This window comes from Propithecus coquereli, unplaced genomic scaffold (genome assembly GCF_000956105.1).
Source record: "Propithecus coquereli isolate 6110/MARCELLA unplaced genomic scaffold, Pcoq_1.0 Scaffold557, whole genome shotgun sequence".
Classification (NCBI taxonomy): Eukaryota; Metazoa; Chordata; class Mammalia; order Primates; family Indriidae; genus Propithecus; species Propithecus coquereli.
This window is the reverse complement of record NW_012151474.1, coordinates 1,298,206-1,305,977: the sequence shown is the minus strand read 5'-3', so window position 1 is coordinate 1,305,977 and position 7,772 is coordinate 1,298,206.

The window sequence follows — 7,772 nt, the reverse complement described above, 5'->3', positions numbered from 1 at the left end:
GGGCCTCCGGGTCTGCTCGACCCGCCTCCAGCCTCGGGCGCGCAGAGCCCCCTGTCCCCGGTGCCCTTTGGCTGCCGCAGTTCTCAGGCCCGGGTGGGGACAGGATCCCGTCCCGCTGGCCGGAGGCTGGGGTTTCTGTTGTTCCTGCGGCCGGGCCGGCACCACGGGCCTCAGCGGGCTGGCCTGGGCGAGGGAAGGACTGAATGAGTGAATGAGTGAATGAGTGAATGCCACCTTAGCTCCTGGCTCGTGGCCTGGACTTACTGCGGGCCTGCAGTTTCTTGCCAGAGACACAGTGTGGAGCTGGGCCTTGCTTTGGCTGCAGAGCCCACGTGGACCAGAGTGCCCACCGTGACCAGTCAGCGGCCAGCCCAGACTGCCACCAGCCCAGGGATTCGTGTCCCTCTCGGCAGGGCTGGCCCTGTGACTGCTGGAACCCGCGGAATGCAGGGGAGGGGGGCCACGCTCCAACAAGGCCTGGAAGCTTCCTCCCATGTGTGCTGGAGAGCCCCAGACTTGCTCTGCCAGAGGGAGAGGCTCGTGGACAGCGAGAGGCCCAGGTGTCCAGCCCTCAGCATGGAGAAGAGCCAGCAGCTGAGCCCAGCCAGCCCGACAGACATGAGGGACAGTAACACGGTGGCTGTTCTAACCATTGCCTCTGGGGGTGGCCAGTTCCACGGCAACAGAACCAAAGCAGCCAGTGGACTGTAGCGTCTTTGGCCACAGATCGCCGCCCACACGCCGACCTAGCCTCTGCCGACAAGTTCACCGCCTGACCATAGCAAAAACTTTTTAAGCAACCAGCCTGCCTCCGAATCTTCACTCCCAACTTTATATCTCTGCACCTGTCGTCTTTCATGCACCTGTCACCTGAGTCCCCACCCTTCCGTCTGTAACCTGGCACTGCCCACGTCCCCTGACCGGAGATCAGTCACCTCCAAATGTCTAGGGGTGACACTCAAGATGTGTAATTACATCCAGACGCATGGACACTGACCAACCAGAATGGCCACAGTTGCGGGACCAGACATTAACTCTTTGGTTCCTGGACCACGGGAGAGGTCTAGAAGCTTCCAAGGGGGTTGGAGGTAGCTGGGACAAACTGGTGTGAAAGTAGTTTGACAGTTTCATGGCCAATGTGGCCACACTGATGTGTGGGTGCCTGGGGCCCATGGAGCACACCCTGGGACGTGCCATCTGCCACACACGTTTGGAAAACCTGCTCCCCAGCCGGATGTTCACACACCTGCCACACGCCTGGGGTCTGACACCTTAGGAAGTCTCCCTGTGGCTCTCCCCACCCCCACTCTGGAAGCACAGCCGAGCAGCCCCTCCCACTGTGCCCGCTCTTGTCCTCGGGCCTGGGTCCAGGAGCAGGCAGGCCTTTGCTCACGGACTTTCCGTGATCTTTCTAACCACACGTCCACCCATATTTACAACTACAGATAAAGCACGCAAGGTAGCCCAGTCCCTAGGGGGTATATTCCTCCCTTTGGGCTTTTCTGGAGTCTTGAGGAGCAGGAGAGGCCACCGCGCCCTGGGGCCGAGGACACCAACCTCACAGAAGGAGAGATTTCCAACCCTGGCTCTGCCGTTTACTAGCTTTGTGGCCTTGAACGCGTCACTTCATTTCTGAGACTCTGCTTTCTCTTCTGCAGAATGGAAACCATAGCAGTTCTTGCCACGCGGGTGTAGCTGTGACGGCCACGTAAGATGCCGAGGCCTTTGCCAGTGCCGGGCACACAGTGAGCTCCTGATCGATGGCTGCTATTAATGTTAAATGTGTACATTGTGCAAGCAGGAGAGAATACTCACCTAGCATGTACAGTCTGCCTTTTCACTCGACTTATTGCAACATCTTTACGTGCCAACAAATACTTCTCCACGACATCAGTTTTAACAGCCAGATGTGCCACTGTGGGGATGCAGCAGCAACCCTCACCACTTCGAATCGATATTCAGGTTGCCAGTGAGCTGTCTTGATCGTGGACAGAAGCTACGCAACCCTGGGAGATGTCACCGAGGGTTTCTCCGCTGCTGCCGGTGGAGGGCCTGTTTGCTGCAGGACTCTGGGGTAGGCAGAGGGTGTCACCCGTGAAGTGTAGCTGTGGGCAGAATTCATGGCGGTGGCAAACCCACTGTATGCTCTTGGTGGGGGTGACGTTAATGCTTCTCTGACCACTGCTGTCCTGTCCTAGACAAATGACAGGCCCATCGAGAGCGCGGGCAAGGGAGTGGCACAGAGGAAGGGCCCCGGGCGGGGCTGAAGACGTGGGCTCCGGTCCCCGCCCTGCTGCTGACAGACGAGTTTTCTCCTCTGTCAAGGGGGCGAAATATCAGGGTCCTGCTCCAAAGCTTGCTGCGTGGCTTGACTGAGACAGTCCGTGTGTAAGCACTTAGCGCAGTGCCTAGCATGCAGACGGTGCTCAATAAATCCCAGCTGTCACTTGTTATTCCTGTGAGCTCTGTGACTTCGGCAAACCACGTCCCCTCTCTAGACCTCCGTTTTCACCTCCCCGTGATGGGGGCTTCGGGGTAGACGTAGCTCCATCTCATGCCGTCTGAGCCTGTTCTCTTCCAAGTAAACTCCACGCCTCGGCTTCTCTGGGGATAATCGGGGTGATTTCAGCACCACGAGGGCAGGACAGCAGCCAGGAGCTGTCCGTGGAGCTGAACTTGCAGGAGGGGTGCCTGGCGGTGGAGGTGCAGGGCTGTGGGAGTGGGCTGGGGATAGCAGAGGGCATGGCCAGAGGTGGGAGACCTGTGCCCACTGGGCACAAGCGAGCCTCCGTGCCAGGACAGCTCGTGGAGTCAGCCCTCCCCGTCCCCTCCGCCATGGCTTTCCCTCCCCTCAACCGCCCTCCACTCAGCTCTGTGGCCCCGACTTCAGTGGGTCCTAAAAAAGTCGCATCTTTTGGGCAAGCTGATGAAAATGCCACTCTGCCAGTGTGCTCGGCCCAGGCTGGAGCAGCCCAGGAGCTCATCAACGGCGCCGTGGAGAGACGTATTGTAGTCTGATCCGACCGTGGAATATTATACAGCAGGGAACACGGATGACCTGCCCTTGGGCACAGCACGGATGCACGTCTCGATCACATTGAGCAAAGTGAGCGAGACTTAGCTCTGTGTTACTCTGGCCATAAAGCTCACGGACAGGGCGTTTCCAGACCCCGAGGCGCACACCAGCCGCCGTGGGGGGAAGTTCGGCTCCAGTCCGGTGTCGGGGAGGTTCCTGTGTGTGACGTGGCCCAGGCTCCGCCGCCTCCCTCACCTGGAGGCACTTGGCCCCCCGGGATGCAGCCCCCTGAGGTGCGGTGCTGTTGGTGGGACGCTCACCAGGAGTACGAACGACTCTTGGTTGATCCTGTGACGTTGTCGTGGGGGCGATGCCCCGCACACCCCACCCCCACGGGAGGCAGAGCCGCCCCGCCCAGGCCCGCGGGCTCCCGGCCATCACTTCCTGTTGCACAGACGTCACGTGGCAAATACTGGGATCTGTTTGATTTTGCATTCGCCACGCTTTCTTGTGTCTTCCCCCGTCTTGCCTGTGATTGGCGAGTGACACATCCTGTGTGCCCTTCTGGGCCTGCCCCGAGCTGCTGTCTGGCTTTGCGTGTTATCACCGCAAAGGGGCAAAGAGCACAGGGAGAGCTGGCCGGGCGCACGTCCACACACAGCGAGGAGGTGACGCCTGCATCCCCGGCCCTGACCCCGCAGGGCCTGTGTCCTGAGTTCGGTGCAGCAGGCGGAGGTTCCCGCGGCTGCCGGAGCAAATCTACATACTTGGCTTAGAACAACACACTGATTCCCGTAGCTCGGAGGGTCAGAGGTTGACAGGGACCTCCCAGGGCTGAACCAGGGTGTCGCCGGGGCTGGCTCCTTCTGGAGGCTCCAGGGCAGGGTCCTCTCCTGCCAGCTCAGCTTCTGCGGCCGCCACGTTCCTTGGCGCCTGTGCCCCCTTCCACATGACAGCCACAGGTCCAGCGAGGCCCTCCCACGGCCGTCCCTCCGCCCCTCTCCCCGCCGCCCTCTGCCGCTTACGAGAACCTCCTGGTCACATTGCGCTCACCTGGACGATGCGGCCCAATTCCCGCACCTCGCGGTCAGCTGATTCCCAGCCGCAGCTCCACCTGCAGCCTCAACGCTCCTCCGCTGGGTGTGGTCACATATTCCTGGGCCTGAGGACGAAAACAGGGATGTCTCTTGACCTAACAGGACAGCAAAACACACACACACACAAAACCCACGGACATCTTTGGGGCCGTTCTCCTGCCGACCTCGTCTTTGTCCACATCTGCCGTGTGTATTAGAGGCCGTGGCGTGCGCACCCGGGTGCCCCTTGCAGCTCCCTCGCAGAGACGGTGCTGATTTCTCCGTGCTGACTCTGGAGCCAGGGGCTGGCCGAGTGCTGTGCTGAGTTGCCGTGGGGACTCGGCATTGCCTCTGCTCCAGGCAGGACCTGGCTGGGCTTCGTCTGGCGCCTGGAATGACGCATGGCGGCCGTGTCCGCCGCAGCAGTCCGGCTGCTGTGCGAGCCTGTGGGCCCGACCTCGGGGCTTTCACTTCCTGGATGAGCGTTGGAAACCTGCCTCCAAGCCTGTGTTGCTGCAGAGGCCCCTGGGCCAGTGACCGGTGAACCGGCGGCCACCTGCGGAGAACGCGCAGGAACACGCTGGCCCAAGGCAGAGGCCTGGGTGCAGCCCCGCGCCAGCCAGCAGAGGTCTCCCTAGCAGGGCCGCGTCTGCTCCTGCGCGGAGGTTGGGGGCCGGGTGCTGGGTCTGGGGGAGAATCTGCTGGGAGCTTGTTAAACACAGATGCCCAGGTCCTGGCCCGATTCGGTCCGTCCGGGGGACCCTAGAATGTGTCTTTTCCACTGGCTCAGGTGTCAGGTGACCGGGCGGCCCCAGGAGAAGAGTGCTCTGGGGAACTGGGCCAACCGCATCCCCGGAACCTAACCCTCCCCAGCGGGTGGGGGGAGCGCCCTGCAGGGGAGTGCAGGGCTGCGGCAGGGCGGGGGAGGGTGGGGCTCAGAGGGGACCCTGGCGGCAGATGGGGAGGCGCTGGCGCCGGCATGTGCAGGCAGCCTCCTCTGTCCCAGCGGACGTCTCTGAGCCTCCTGCTCCCTGCCCCAGGACAGCTGTCAGAGGGTGAGCCTCCAGGGACTTCGCACAAGCAGCTCTGTGCTGGGATTCTGCCTGGGGCCGCCCTCTTTCTCCCCAGCGGCCCCTCGCCCCAGGCCCGAACCCGGTGGTCAAGCTCCCCCTGGGGTGGGCGGCCACCTCTGCTCCCGCCCGGAGGCCCAGCCTCCCCAAGGTGCCCAGAGCAGTGTTCTGCTGAGCGACTGGGCTGCTCCAAGGAGGAGGGCGTCGGTGCTGATGGAGGGCAGGGGTGGGGGGGGCTGCCTTCCCCGCCCCCCAGGGAGGCTGGTGGGGACAGGTGGGCAGGCACGGCGGCCGCGCACAAGAGCCTCTGCTGCCCCCTGGTGTCCTGAGGCGCCACCTGCGGCGACTCCAAAGCCAGGCTCTCCTGAGGGGTCTGCGGCAGGGGGTGCGGGCAGGGTGCACGGGGATGGGGGGCTCAGGGCAGGCCCCCTGGCGCCAGAAATGACGTCCTGCTGTGCATGCTGGGGTCCTGGGTGTGGCAGACACACTGCCCAGCAGCAGGGCCCCTCCCCTGCCGCCCCCCCAGGCAGCTGCGGCGGGCGTCTTCCTGCTCAGCCTGGGCTCTTGCAAGCCGGGTGGGGGGAGCCAGCGCCCAGCGTGGGGCCAGTGGTGGGAACGGGGGCGGGAGCAGGCAGACAGATGTGGCCGTGGCGGATGGCTTGGCCCAACGGACCCTGGTGTCCTCACACATGGAGTGGGTAGAGCACCAGCCCGCAGGGTGGCTGGGAGGCCGGACACTGTGCGCAGCAGGCGAGGTGGCCCTGTGTCCATCTCGTGGACATCTGTGTCCCAGTGGCGTGAGGGACTCAGGGGCGGGGGGGCTGACCTGCAGGGATGCTGCCAGCCTGGCCCTGGCTCCGAGGCCCACCCTTCCCGCAGGGCTCTGGGGGCAGACCAGGGGCCTTTGGGGCCAGTCTTGAGGGGAGGAGTGTCACAGGCAGGGCTGGGGCACCGGGGTGGGAGCGGCTTGAGACGCAGGGGAACGAGGTGCTCAGGGGTGCGGGCTCTGTCACCAGTGCGGGTCGCACGCAGGATGCAGTGGACGGCAAGGTTGGAGACAGTGGGCCGTGACTGGCCCTGTGCCATGGCCCTGTGCCGTGTGCGGCGAGTGTGTGACGTGGTGTCACTGCTCAGAGCGTGCTGGGGGAGAGGGGGTTGGCGGGACAGTGTCGGGCACAACTGCAGGCAGGAGGCCAGCCCAGAGACAGCATCGGGGGAAGCCCGGGCGGAGGACTGGGGGGTGCCGACATCAGAGCCTGTGATAGGGACCGACGGCTGGGCATGTGGCGGGCACCTGCTGTTTTGCCTGCTGGTCTTTGCACCCCCTTGAGACTTGGACAGGCAAAGTCCCCTCCTTGGAGCCAGCCATACGCTGGTGCCCGCAGGCAGTGAGTGGTCCAAGCAGGCGGGAGCCCCACCTCTCACGGGGCTGACAGGCCAGCCAGGAGGGCAAGAGGACAGAAACCTAGAGAGTGACCGCCATTCTGAGGGTAAGCCCGTGAAGAGGGGGCAGCTGAGCTGAGAGCGGCAGGACGGGAACGGCAGCCTCTCTGGGGGCAGCAGAGGGCATCAGGAGGCGCTGCCTGGGTTGGCCAAAGTGGGGTGTCGGGTTTGCAGGGCCGGGAGCCCCTCTCCAGCGTGCCGAGGCAGGGAGGGAGAAGTGGAGACTGTGCCTAAGAGGTAGGGCCAGTCGGACTTTTGGGGAGACCTGGGAGTGGCCGTTCAGGCAGAGAAGACCCAGTGACGTGGGAGGGGCTGGTTTGGCGGGTGGTGGGTTTGGGCCACATTGAGCGCTTTGGTGGTGGAGGGTGAGGGAGCGAGGCTGGAGGGGCAGAGGGTTGTCTGGGGATGTCTGCACAAGTGTGAGGGGCGCAGTCACTTGTGGACACGTCCAGGCCCTGGAGGGACACCTGAGGTGACGTCTCGGGCAGTGGGGCCAGGTCTGGGGCCCAGAGGAGACGTGGCAGGACTAGACAGAGTTGGGGAGCGGGAGCAGGGAGCGTGGAGGGACTTCGAGGGGAGGTCTGGGGACGGGTCCGTAGAGAACCAGCTGGTGCGGGCAGGTGCGGAGGGTGTCCGGACAGGGGCGTCAGGCTCCCTGGACAGAGGTGGGAGGAAGCCTGGGTGTGGTCTCCGGGCCACCACAGGCACAGGGCTGCAAGGCAGGCGTGGGCTGGAAGGGGCATCTTGGGTTTTGGGGAAGCACGGGCAGGAGTTGGGGAGCAGGGGCCACCGATGGTGTCTGTGGGGTGAGAAACCTGGTCCAGGGAAGGGGGGTCCATGCCAGAGCCGAGTCCTGGCACAGGTGGGTGGGCGACGGCCATGTGGGGCGGGCCTAGGTTGGTTGAGGGCAGCAGGTGCCAGCCCCGCGTGGCTGGGGGGGCCACATGACCCAGGACCCGGTCGCAGGGCCCGCGGGGAGGCTGCCCTAGAGCCGCCAGGCCAGGCCACGCAGGGCCTTCCCGGGTGACAGGGCTCAGCCTGGGCCCCAGGGGCCTCGCTGTCTCCAGACGGGATGCTCAGAGGGGCTACGGGATCGCCCAGTACCTCCCACCGCCATTTTACAGGTGTGGAAACCGAGGCACGTCTGGGCACACGGGGGGAGAGCGC